Here is a 13618-nt window from a genome sequence, read left to right as displayed (position 1 = left end):
GAAAACAACTCCCAAAACATGCCAAAAAGGCATAACCTCCCTGAACAGAAAACCATGTTGTGTCGCCCTGAAGATCACACCCAGCAAAACGGCCCTGAAACCCCACTTCTTGCCTGCAATGGTCTTCATACTGCCATGAACCGAAAAGATTTCACTAACCGCGGACAGGTTGCTAGAACATCTACAGAAATGTGGGTAATCACTTGCTTATTGTGCTAAAAGGTGGGCCCCCAAAAGGAAACCAGTCAGCACGCCTTTCCATTTGTCACCATCGTGATACTCCAAAAACTGGATGCCACATACGGACCGAGGGCGTAACGTCGTGTCGACAATTGTCCTACACGTCCTGCATTGCTGGAAAACTAAAGAGGCAAACAAAAAAAGGGGAACCTAGTGGCAAACCTTAGACCAGGGGGTTTTAGTGTGAACACATACACCAAGTAAAATCCTTCCAAACATGAAAAACACTTGGTTAATTCCCTTAGAAAATTGAGGTGTGCTAATAATTAAAAGAAGACATGATGTAAATTTTAAACACATAATGTTTTTTAAAAAATCACCCCTCTTTAGCGGTCCTACAATAAACTAGTTAGCATTTAAGTTGTGGGGTCTTTGACAAGCGATGGAGCTACACAAACGTTAGCAAAATGCAATCAAACAACAAACATTAGCAAGTTAGCAACAAATTGAGAAAATTTAAATTCAAGAAAATGACATAAAATAAAAAAACATAGAGCATTCCTACAACTTCACAAAGCAATCCCACTATTTCTAAAAATTGAAATTGAGATGAAATAGACTTCCATCAAGGTAGAAATCCACTTGTATTCTTGCATTTTTGCCTGCAAGTGTCAAAAATCTGCAATACAACACACTAAAGCAACAAAAAAATGTGACATGAACCCGTGAAGTGAGTGCCACCGAGCATGCCAAAAATGTGTGCAAATAAAATATTGAAATACTAAGTTAACAATCTAAGCAAAACCGAAATCAATTAAGCACTCAAGATAAGAATGCTTAAGAAGGGAAATTTCATTAAATAAAAAGAAAGCAATTAAAATGCAAACCAATAACCCTTCGATTTGATGGTCTTTTCATTGGATGTGTGCTCGATCTATGCTTCCAAGAGTGCTTGAATGTGCTCCATGATGGTTGGATATGCAAAAAACTAAGCTTAATTGGATGCAAAGTGTATGAATGTGAGTAATTAAATTGGCATTATAACGGTATGATAGCATGAAAGTAGATACAAAATGGCATTACAATGGTAGGAAAGCATGAAAGTGGATGAACTGTGAAGGAAAATAAGGAGATTAAATAAGCCAAGCTAGGAGAAGAGGAGGAATGAAAATGAGACACTTATCCTTGAGAAGGGCAAGTGTCATGGATGAAAATGACAAGTGTCCTTGAGAAGAGAAAGTGTCATGGAAATGACAAGTGTCCTCGAGGACACATGCCTATTTGGGAGAGAGACACCCAAAAAAGAATTTTCCATTCCAAATCTGAAGATATTTCCAAATATCAAGATAATTAGGGAGAGATACAACAAATTAATTTTAAAAGAAGGATCTCCTAATCATGAAGCCATTATTGAACTCTGCATCAAGAGACCAACATCAACTCACACAACTTTGATCTCATTTGTCAACACACAATCTCATACTTTTGACATAATCTTAAATAGCTTGCATATCATTCAAACACAACTCTTCTTCTTTGCTCTTCACTAAATTTCATTTACTATTTCCACATTGCACTCTCTTCCATGCTCTCTTTCACAACTCAATCACATACATTCTTTACATACATGATAGATCATCAAAGCTTGAACCAAGTTGGACTGAACTAATAATATACCTTCTAGATGAAAACATAGATGTTGATCTAGTCCAGGAAAAAGAGGGGACCAAAACATATCTTCCTAAGTCCAATCCACTAATCCACACTCACTAAAATAAAAACCTCAACATTTTAACACATAATGTGTCCACATAGATAATTAATTAGGTCAAAACATATTCTCCAATGCAAATTACTCTTATCTGGATCTCCACAAACTACAGTGAGACGCATAACACATCGAATTACCTTCCACAAATCATATATAAACCAAAAGTTAGGATTTAACATAGAATATCACAACTGGAAATGAAATATACTACAACTTTCAAAGAACACAAATAAATTTTTGAACCACAAAACTAAAATATAATAAATATAACCAAAGAAGATAACAACACCAAGAAACATTAGAAACACTTCCTGGATGTAAACATTTCTGGAATAGCCAATAGAATAACTTCAACATCAAAACAACAATATATCTTTACACTACAGACATTCTAGGCCAACAACTATCTGAAACAACAAGTTTGACATCAATGACAACCACAACAACACATACTTCTAACAATCTCCCCCTTTCTCATTGATGGCAACACTTGACCAAACTGAATACTCAACCAATCTAAAAAACATATTGCACAATCAGAAACTGCAACAACTTTCTCTTTCTCTCTTTCTCTCCCAAGTAGCTTTCTCTTTCTTTCCCCCTTTGCCATCAAAGATAAAGGTCACAGTACCAACACACACTCCGCTACTCCCACTGAGAGTAGCCATAGAATCAATCCAAGAAAAAGAATTGTCATGAAAGCTTCCCCTAGAAAGATGCACGCTCATAATACACCTACCTAGAAGGAGGGACAATAACCCCAAGCTTCTCACCAAGAAACTCAAAAGTTTTCTTTGCCTATGCCTTATTTAAAATATATACACACCTGCTCTTTTGTAGAAATATATTCCAACAAAATTTCCTTCTAAACAACCTTCTCCCTTAAGTAGTGATATCTGATTGAAATGTGTTTTGTTCTTGAATGGATAACTAGATTCTTTGAAATGTTTATTGAACTTGTATTGTCACACATAATAAGAATTGCTTCATCATATGTTACTTTGATATCATTAAGATTTCGTCTCATCCATATTACATGAGTACATCAAAATATTGTTGTAATATACTCCACTTCAACAGTAGATAGAGAAATTAAACCATGTTTCTTATTAAACTAGGAGACCAATCTATCTCCTAAAAAGAAAGCACCACCACTAGTACTCTTCGAGTCATCACTTCTAGCCCAATCTGCATTAGTATAATTTTTTTCCCAACTTTCATCTTTATTTACTTCCTCATAAGTCTTCGACTTAGTCATTAATAGAAAATAATAGTTGGCTTATTCTTGTGCTTTTGCAATTTTCCTTCTCGTCTAAACACTTTTTTTCTTGTTTCCAATTATCCAATTTTCTGATAATGCTTTTGGACACACTTAGTAGGAGTTTTTGTTGTGTCTTCTTATTCTTCTTCATTTGTTTACTTCTCCTTGTTCTCTTTTGGATCACTTATATTCTCTGTAATAGCTAGAACAATCTCAACCTCGATCTGAGTATTAGATTTAGTCTGATTCCATTCTTCACATACCTTCACATTTGTACTCTCTACTATCTTGTTTAGCCTTTTGTTGAGACATAGGTAAGTCTTGCTATTAGCAGCATATCTTAGAAAGATCCCTTCATATGCTCTAGAGTCAAACTTCCCAAGTTTATCCTCATCTCTTTTAATATAACATTTGGTTCCAAAAATTTTGAAATATTTCACAGTAGGCAGTCTTCCATTCCACAGTTCATAAGGTGATTTAGTATGATTTACCCTAATTTGCACCCTATTAAGAAGATATACAACAGTATGTATTGCCTCTCTCCAATACACATTAGCCATATTAGCATCCTTTAATAAGGTCCTAGAGATGTTAATAACTATTCTATTCTTTCTTTCCACAACACCATTCTCCTGAGGACTCCTCGGAGAAAAAATGTGCCTTCTAATCCCATGTATTTCACAAAAATTATCAAACTCACATGAAGTGAATTCTCCTCCTCTATTTGATCTTAAGCATGTAATTTTAGCTTCTACTTGATTTTCAACCATGAATTTGAAAAATTTGAATCTATCAAAAGCCTTGTATTTATCTCTTAGAAATGTAACCCAAGTCATTCTAGAGAAATCATCAATAAGTTACATGAAATGCCTCTCTTCATTTAATCCTCTTGTCCTTGTTGGTCCACACAAATCGGTATGAATCAACTCCAGTGGTTTCAGAGTGGAATAATCCTTATTTTTGAATCTTCTCTTTATTTGCTTCCCCAATTGACATTATTTGCACATTGTATTAGTATGCTTCACAAGTCTAGGTAGGTCTCTAATTGATTTAGATATACAAATCTTAATCATGTTATCAAAATTCACATGTCCCATTATTTTATGCCACAACCAACATTCATTACTCTGAGTTAGAAAGCATTTTCTCTCCTTTTTGTCCTTGATTTAGTATAAATTTCCATTTTTTCTAATTCCTTGTGCAACCTTTCTACCAAGATTTTATTTTCTAAATCACACATCTGGTACTATTGAATAAAACTTCATAACCATTTCTACACATCTGACCAACACTTAATAGACTATGTCTTAATCCTTCAACATAATAAATATCATCAATTTTATGCTTACCATCAATAGAAATATTGAACCAATACCTCAAATATCTACTCCATCTTCTCTAGTAAATTTCACTGATCCACCATCATATATCTTTTAAGATTAATAATCCTATCTTTGTCACCAATCATATGATTTGAACATCTAGAGTCAATCATCCATGTATTCGGTTCTATTTTAGCATGCAATGTAGTCTTGATTGTTTTCTCCTCTTTTGATTTATCTGATGCATTCTTCTTTTCTTCAATTACCAAAAACAAGGATTCTTCATTTGGGTAATCATCAAGTTCATCTTCAGATGAATGTTCCTTTATAAAACACAAGCCCTTTTTCTATTTTCTATTAAATTTGCATCTTCTAGTTTTATTTATCTTCTCATCATTTTCTAGTCTCTTATAGTCTTCCCTATAAGTGTAGTGAGAAGCATTATAAAAGAATTTTAGAGGTAACTTACCTTTTTATTTTCTAGTTCCTCGTTGCAATGTTCTCACAAAGTTTACTTCTACTTCATCCATGTCCCTACTATGTTTTGGATCATCATGTCTTAAAACATTTAACACCGCTTCTTTCTTTTCTCTTTTCTCTTCCTCCATTTTTAAATTTCAAAAGTTGCTAAGGTATTAGTAAGTTGATCAATGGTATACTTTCTTAAATCATTTCTTTCCTCTATGGCACACCTCATTGCTTTGTAGGATTCTAGTAGGGTTAACACGACCTTTTGATCAACATCTCCTTCATCCAAATGTTAACCAACAACTCTAATACCATTAGCAAGATCAATCACTCTGTGTATTTAGCTCTCAACACCTTCATCTTCAAGCATTCTTAGATATTCATACTTTTACTTTAGATTCATTAGCCTAGCCTATTTTCTCTTTAGATCACCTTCAAATGCCAAACACAACTTGTTCCATACAACTTTCACTTCCTTTAGTCCTCTTACTCTTCCAAACATTGAATCACTTATACAACTAAAAATTATAGCTCTAGCTCTTGCATTTGTCTCTTGTAACTTTTTCTCATTTGGAGTCTAAGGACCACCCTATGGTGGTGTATAACCGGTTTGAATGATCTCCCATATTTCATTCTATAATGTCTCCAAATGTGTTTCCATTCTCTCCTTCTAGTATGGAAAGTTTGTGCCATCAAATATTGAAATTTTGTAATGAACATCCCACACCATATTGGATCTACCTCAAATGGTTAAGCTTGCCCAAGAGGAACCTTTCTCCGGTACCAATTGTTGAACCTAAGGTAGGACTAAGAGCGAGGGGTGAATCATTCAAAACCAAAAATTAATGCAACATATAAACACTTAAACAATAACACAAAACCAACACATCAACACCAAGATTTTGTACGTGGAAAACCCAAATAGGGAAAAACCATGGTGAGCACATGTCCACAAAAATGATCCACTATATATATATATATATATATATATTACTGTAGACACCCAAAATTGTCATGATTAATTAAATAAATATTTTATTTATTTAATTATCTAAGCCTAATTCTTCTATTAATTAAATAAATCTTTATTTATTTAATTAATTCATTTATCCTCTTCTAGCCTTATTTCTCATTTAAATAAATACATTTATTTATTTAAATTACCCTTTCCTAAATTAAATAAATATTTTATTTATTTAATTGTCCTATTTCTTCTATTAATTAAATAAATCTTTATTTATTTAATTAATTCATTATCTTTTTCTACACATGACACATGTCATTCATCTCTTAATTCCTACACTTTCATTATTTTGGTATTTCTTATACCTACCCTCTAATCCTAGCCGACCTCTCTTTTTACACCTCTCAATCTTAACCCTCCATTTCATATTGTGTCTTCTATTGAAGAAGATGCTTTCTTCATTGTCAAACCCTAATGACTGATCCTAATCACTCATGCTAATGATCACTTGGCTACACTACGATCCTACTTGCAACCACATTCCGTTCTTTGTTGAGCTCTTGCGCATACAAAAATCTGAGAGCAAATATATCAAGCAAGATCAATGGAGATAGGAAGAATGGAGATCAAAACCCTATTGGACATGTGATGGTATAATCTTTGTGATTTCATTTGATTTGCATTGTCTTAGGTAATCTTCATATGTTATGGTGGATCTTTGTTGATTGTTAGGCTAGGGTTTTGTGGTTGGATTCATTTAGTCTTTCAATATTGTTATTATTGTTATCCATTTTCACCATAAACAATTACAATAAAAGAGCTCACTACTCTATACTTGCAGACTAAGGCTAACTGTAATGCCTGCCAAAATACCTTAAAGAAATAATCTAAAATCTACTAACAAATGGAGATTTAAAATAAAAAAAACATCCATTGCATTATTCCAACATTAACATACATCAATACAACATTATCTAATTGTAAGAACACACATATTAACATGTAAACATCATAAATCTATATTACGCAAGCGGATTAAATCTTTCTAACATCAACATATTCCCAAATATACTCTTGCAATACATCTATTCCCTAGGGTATCCTAACGTCACTACTTATCAACATTCTAACATAACATTTATCTACCTAGAAGATCATATTCTATAATCCTCTAACGATTTACTTTTCATGCATCTAAAATAACATTACCACATATGCATATTTATTTCACATAGTAATCTCTTAAGAAAGCAACATAGGTTACATTTAACCATTCATTCCCAATAAACTCCTAATTACTCAAATAAGTATCAATGCAACTATTCTATTCCTTCCATCATTCATTCTAAGACATAACATAACCCAATTCCATAACATGAATACAAATGTAACCCAAATACATATAATTATTCCATTTCACTTTCACATAGATTCCATAAGCTCATATTACATAATAATCATCCTATACATCAAGGAAATATCAAAGTATTCTTCCTAATCTCTACATAATGTCTTATTTCAATTACATATAGATACCTATTACAAAGATGCATAATCTCTTTACATAATCTAATCATCATGATACAATATCTTCTTTCCATGAACATAGAAATTAGTTTCGAAGTGCAATCTCATGAAGAATCCAAGCCATGCATGCAACACCAAGGAAGTATTCCAATGGAAGAAGGAAATCAACCACCTGACCATGTGGAACCAATCAAGGAGCCACCCCCCACGCTAGGAGATGACAAAGGTTCCAACTCACACTCATGACCTAAGCTGACACTTATCAACCAAAGGATACATCAATACTCAACAAGACTCCAACAAGAGATCACAACACAAAAATGCAACACAAGGCTAAAATCAACTATAGACCCTCTAGAGGAAAAATCAATAAAGCAAATCATATGGGCAATGGACACATGTAGGGAAAGAGTGTCATCACATGATATCCTCACAATAGAAGGGGCCAAGCCTCACCCTGATAGACATGTGGAACCATCTCAACCTTGGAGCCATTCAAGGGAGATCGGTTTACCACTACAACAGTCTTCCCAAGCTCATCCTGAGTGTGCACACTTATAGGGCTATGAGGAGGGGCACACAATCAATTATTATCTTGTTTAGTGAATTCCTAAGTGCCCAAACCCACTAATAAATTTTTTTTTATCACTTGCAATTACAATAAACTCTTTATGTGGTTCCAACAAGTCTAGACCCCCTCCTAGAGGCCTAATGCTCAAGACCCTAGTACACACATGCAAGAGCCCACTCTCCCTACCATGGACCATTACCATAGGGTGAAAATACATATCAAATCAATACATAACATCATCATGAATGCCCAAAGAAGATACAATAACAATCACAACAAACTGAGCATGAACTGAGCAAAATGGACTCATGAATCAAACTCATAGAAGGAGGCCTTCACAAATGCAACATCAAAGATAAGCCAATCATGAATGAAAACTATAAAAGAGATCCAAGTAACATAAAATACTCAATAGTGAGGCATAACACATCCCACTGGAGTCATATAATCAATCCCTCAACAACGAGGCATTCTCCCTCTTGTCAGAGCATCAAATCGCATAGGAAACACCTCAATGATAAGGCATGAAACCTCTTACCGGAGAACATGAAACACCATAAGAGATCAAAATAAATCATAATCAACTCTGAGAATGTCAATACAGACTATACAAGCCTCTAGAGTAAACCCACAATCCAAAAATGCACAAAAACAGGCTTAAAACTAACTTTCGGAGACCCCCAGGACAGTTCAGCGCCTCTGGTTCACAGATTGGTGCCCCTAGTATGTATGCTATAATTTTTGGTACTTAACATGGCATTTTTGGTTCATACCATATCATTTTTGGTATCTTGGATGGCATTTTTGGTCAATTGGCTTGCATATGCAAATCGGGACCCCCTACACTCTTGGCATGTTTTTCAGTGCCCTTGGTAGGTACAGTGGAGATTCTAAGGTGCAGGTTGGAACCCCTGGTATGTAGGGTAGTTCCCCTAGTATAATTGGCAGCTTTCTTGGTTGTTTTCATAGCATTTTTGAAAGAAATTCAAAAAATTGCATAATACTGAGTCCTAAGGCTTAGAAGGGGTCCTAGGAAGACTCTAGGGTCCAAAATGGCCCTCATATTGCACACATAAGGTTTGAAACATCCAATTACTAATGGTACATCAAACATAACAAATGCACAGTCACTGCAAAAAGATGCATCAAGAAATCTTTCTCCCATAGAGCAAAAAATGAGGTTTAAGGAGCCAAATTGGTCAAGGGAGAACAAGAACAGATTGTAAACACTCAAGAGAGACTCAAGCAAGCTAGATAGGGTCAAATTGTAGCCAATGCAAGAGGATTAATTGTGTCTACACATACACAGTGCAATCACAAAGAATACCCAACCATTCAACATAGATAAGACACCAAAACAAGCTCAATCCAAAGGAGATTTTACAAACTACTCTAGGGAATAAACAAATGAAATTTTGAACATGATCCAACACTTTCTCAGAAGAAAAATCAAACATAGAGAATACACTTGAGCTCCCAGCAAATGCAATTTCCAGAAAAGAGAATCAATGAAATGCAGATCTCCTCAAAACCATACACTAGAAAATAGCAATCAAACTATTGCAAATCATGAAATCATTTCCCCCTCAGACAATCTTTTCCATACAATGTAAACAATCTTTCTAAAACAAAAAATGCAGAGTGTCGACAATGGAACCAACCTAGAAAATGATGAAACAAGGAGAAATCTAAAAGCACAATCCAATTCCAACAAAAATCTTCAACAATCTCAATCTAAAACCAAAGCAAGATCTTCAAAGCTTCCCAAAATTTTCTAACCCCCGTGAATGTATAGGAAGCCGGATAAATACAAAAAATAAAACCAAAAACCATATTGCAAGCCGACCAATGAAAATAATCTCAAAAACTATATTATTTACCTATCTTGTATAGTTTCGAGGCATATATTAATTCCTCAATATAATTTACCTACCAATTAAAACTCGATCAATCATATACAAGGGTAGGTTATATATATATATATATATATATATATATATATATATATATATATATATATATATATATATATATATATATATATATATATATTTGTAATTACCGACAATATTATCTTTATAAAAACACATTAAATAATGATTCATAACTTAATATAATCAATTAATAAATTAAAAACATAAAGCTTTAGAAATAGGAACCCACTTAAATATAAAAAATCAAATCTCAAATAATAAAAAATAAATCGATAAAGTCAACAAATCAAAGATAAATAATAATTAATAATTAAATAAGGCTCAACAACAATAAATAAATAAATATAAATAGATTGCTCAACAATAAATCAAAATAATAAATATAATCGAATAATTGATAATCCTCAAGTAAATAAATAAATATTCACAATAAAACACTACAAGTAAATAATAATTCCATAATGGATAAACCATCAAAAAATTAAAATAATTAAATCTCATCAATCATAATTAACCATCAATAAATAGATAATTGATGATTAGAAATACACCATGATTAAATCAATTAATCAATTAAATAAATCCTAACTGGATAAATAAAATCTCATAATAAAATCATGACCCCATACTAATCAAATAAATACTTACAATCTAATAATTAAACAATTACACATTAATCACATAAAATATAGACTCTAATCCACTTACGCCAAGGGAATGAACTCGATACAAGACCCTAACCACAACTTGCATCATGGCGCAACCGACAAGGTACACATCTTAGACCTACAGTGTGTGAGGGAAACTATGTCATCTCCGACAACTTGCCATTGGGATAAAGACACGCTCAGACTTGTGAAGCCAGGTGGAGTCAATTTTTGGTACCTACAAACCTGCATCAAAGACCAACACATCATATACGAGACATATACCTCATAATAAACAGACAAGTGATAGAGAATCCCGATGACATATCCCGCTCGCAATGAGTGATATGGCATCGTCTCTACTCACGAAGACAATCACACAATATAATATCAAAACATCACATATAATCATCATCATGAAATAGGGTTAGTATCATCATAAGTCATATAACCCACATAAGTCCTAACATCGATGCTACCATCCAAGATAGTAGAAGAGTCATAAATAACCATCATAAGTCTAAATAAGTCTTATCTGAATGCAAATCAAAATGCAAGTCTAGGAGAGGCACTACACTAACTACTTTTGGGGCAAGATACAAAAATGACTTGCAAACCTGATGCTAACTATAAGAGGGAAAGATACAACAAATTGATTTGAAAAGAATGATCTTCTAATCCTAAAGTTGTCCTTGAACTTTGCATCAAGCAACCAACATCAACTCACACAAGTCTGATCTCATCTGTCAACACACAATCTCATACTTCTTCCATCGTCTCAAACAACTTGCATATCATTTGAACACAACTCTTCTTCTTTTCTCTTCATTGAATTTTGCTTACTATCTCCACATCACACTCTTTGCCATGCTCTCTCTCACAACTCAATCACATACATTATTTATATACAAGATAGATCATCAAAGCTTGGACCAAGTTGGTCTGAACCAACAATACACCTTCTAGACTTGTTTATGTAAATTTTGTCTCATAATTACACTTTACTTAGGTTGACTTAGGATAATGCATCTCATAGTAGTTTGCATATGAGACACTTAGGGAATTGTGCATTTAGGGAAGATGGTTGTAGGAGAAATTCAACCTTTTGTGGTGTTATCTTGTTATCACATTCCACCTTCAGTAGGTGATACACCTTTTGTGGAATATTCTATTATTTCTCCTACCTACCACTACCTACCCTTGTATCTCATTGGACCACATCTCATGATTGTGTGCTCTCATTTCCCTATAGCCTTGCCTAAGCAAGCTCATATAAATTGTATTCTAATTAATCCATTGTTTCATCATTGACGAGAATACAGTTTGTTCTTGTCAAATATTATTTCTCTCTTGTTCTTGTGCTTTTTATTGGACTCTAGATTTGGGTTGCTATAGGAAAATTCTCACAAGACCAGAAACACACATGTTGATCCACTCTAGGAGAAAGAGGGGACTGAAATACATCTTCCTAAGTCCAATCCACTGATCCACAATCACCAGAACAAAAACCTCACCATTCCAACATGTAATGTGTCCACATAGACAATTAATCAAGCCAAAACATATTCTCCAAAGCAAATTACTCTTATCTAGATCTCCACGTGCTATGGTGAGACCCAAAGCACATTGAATTACCTTCCACAAATCATATATGGACCAAAAGGTAGGATTTAACATAGAATATCACAACCGAGAATAAAACATACTATAACTTCCTGTAATGCCCACTTTTTTAAAAGTGGGCATTACCCTTCCAAAGAACACAAAGATATTTTCAAACCACAAAAACTAACATATAAAATATATAACCAAAGAAGATAACAATACCAAGCAACATCAACAACACTTCTCGGACTCAAACATTTCCAGAACAACCAATAGAATAACTGCAACATCAAAACAACAATATATCTTTGCACCACAGACATTCCGAACCAACAACTATCTGAAACAACAAGTTTGACATCAATGACAACCAAAACAACACATACTTCCAACAATATCCCCCTTTGTCATTGATGACAACACTTGATCAAACTGAATACTCAACCAACCTATAAAACATACTGCACAACTAGAAACTACAACAACTTTCTCTTTCTCTCTTTCTCTACCAAGTAACTTTCTCTTTATCTCCCCATTTTCCATCAAAGATAAAGGCCACAGTACCAACACACACTCCACTACTCCACCTGAGAGCAGCCACAACATCAATCTAGGAAAAATAATAGTCATGAAATGTGCCTCCTGAAAAGATGCACCCTGATAATGCACATAGATAGAAGGAGGGGCAATAACCCCAATCTTCAACATGCAATAATTTCAAAAGTATCCTTTGCCAATGCCTTATTGAAAATATTTGTAACCTACTCTTTTGTAGAAATATATTCCAATCGAACTTCCTTCTTAGAAACCTTCTCCCTTAAGTAGTGATATTTGATTGAAATACGTTTTTTTCTTGAATGCATAACTAGACTCTTTGAAATGTTTATTGCACTTGTATTTTCATACATAATAGTAATCACTTCATCATATGTTACTTTGATATCCTTAAGAGTTTGTCTCATCCATATTAACTAAGTACATCGAGATGTTGCTGCAATATACTCTACTTCAGCAGTAGATAAAAAAACAAAATATTGTTTCTTACTAAACCAAGAGACCAATTTGTCTCCTAAAAAGAAAGAACCACCACTAGTACTCTTTCGGTCATCACTTCTAGCCCATTCTACATTAGTATAAAATTTTACCCAACTTTCATCTTTACTTGCTTCCTCATAAGTCTTCGGCTCAATCATTAATAGAAAATAGTAGTTGGCTTGTTCTTGTGCTTTTGCAATTTTTCCTTCTTGTCTAAACACCTTTTATCTTGTCTCAAATTATTTGATTTTTGGAATGATTCTTTCAGACATACTTAGCAAGAGTTTTTGTTGTGTCTTCCTCTTCTTTTTCTTCTAGTACTTCATTTGTTTC

This window comes from Cryptomeria japonica, chromosome 5, assembly GCF_030272615.1.
Source record: "Cryptomeria japonica chromosome 5, Sugi_1.0, whole genome shotgun sequence".
NCBI lineage: Eukaryota > Viridiplantae > Streptophyta > Pinopsida > Cupressales > Cupressaceae > Cryptomeria > Cryptomeria japonica.
Note: the sequence above shows the minus strand (reverse complement) of the source record.